This window comes from Delphinus delphis, chromosome 9, assembly GCF_949987515.2.
Source record: "Delphinus delphis chromosome 9, mDelDel1.2, whole genome shotgun sequence".
Taxonomy (NCBI): Eukaryota; Metazoa; Chordata; class Mammalia; order Artiodactyla; family Delphinidae; genus Delphinus; species Delphinus delphis.
In genome coordinates this window covers 100,400,150-100,401,290 of record NC_082691.1, presented here as the reverse complement: position 1 = coordinate 100,401,290, position 1,141 = coordinate 100,400,150, and the positions used below count along the sequence as shown (strand labels likewise).

Genomic DNA, 1,141 nt, shown 5'->3' with positions numbered 1-1,141 from the left:
GTAACACACAAATAGTAAGGGAAGAAAGTACATAATTTAGAAACAATGAGAAAATATACATTTTGAACAGTCCTTAGTAACTATGAATATCCTGGGTTTAATTCAGAATATTTATGTTTTTTAAAACCCTGTACAGCTGTACGCCTGAAACCAACACATTGTAAATCAAGTCTACTCCAATATAAATTTTTTTTAAAAATACCTACATTTAACAGTGCAAACAGTACATTTGAGGCTGCAGAGATTAGAGATATGGTTTGAGTTTTTTACTTCCTTGGGGGAAAAAATGTGTTTTTTCCCTGCTAAAATATTGGGTTGTCCAAAACATTAGTTTGTAACATCTTATGGAGAAACCTGAACGAACGTTTTGGCCAACCCACTACATATCTGTCAGAGCTATTTAATTTTACTTTATTTATGTCTATATTTTCACTTATACGGGTCTTAGAAATAACATTTTCCTAATTATAATAAAGCAATAAAAATGTATAAATCCACAGGACAAAAAGCAGATGGGTGAGGGATAATTAGTTTCACACAGAAGAAAAAAGGAAACAAACAAACAGCTGACATTCAGTCTGTAGAGGAATCGTCCAACAAGAAGGAAGCACTTTTGTGGGAAATGAAGGTGAGATTGGTGACCAGAGGGCGTCGCTGAGGGATGCAGTTCTGCAGGTTCTCACCAGCTCGCCGAGAACGGCTGATAATTGCAGTGTACAGCATACCTGGATATTGAGACATACTGACATGATGCAAGTTAAGAACCTGGAATCTGTGGCGGGGGTATAGCTCAGGGGTAGAGCATTTGACTGCAGATCAAGAGGTCCCCGGTTCAAATCCGGGTGCCCCCTGTCAGTTTTCTTTCCATCCTGCATCCACACAGGTGTTCACTGTAGACCTCCTCAGTACCGACACCCGCCCCTTGTTAGGTAGCTCTCTAAATTTGGCTACTTTCCTCTAGAGGGGCTTAGCAGACAGGACAGGAGAGGGGAGAAAAGGTAGGAAAGGTCATCTTCTGACTCAGGAAATGGAAGTTTTCCTCATCCAGAATTAGAGGTTTTGTCTTGATCCGAGGAGAAACGTGTGTGCTAGGTCAGTTCTCCCATTTACTATTTCTCTTTTCAAGTGACTTAATAGGCAG

General features: G+C 40.0%; 1 non-coding gene across 1 annotated transcript; it reads left to right on the top strand.

Moving 5' to 3' along the window:
• The first annotated feature begins 779 nt into the window (after positions 1-779).
• On the top strand, positions 780-851 carry TRNAC-GCA (transfer RNA cysteine (anticodon GCA)). The gene has a single exon. It is a non-coding gene; the product is annotated as a tRNA-Cys (tRNA).
• Positions 852-1,141: the final 290 nt, after the last annotated feature.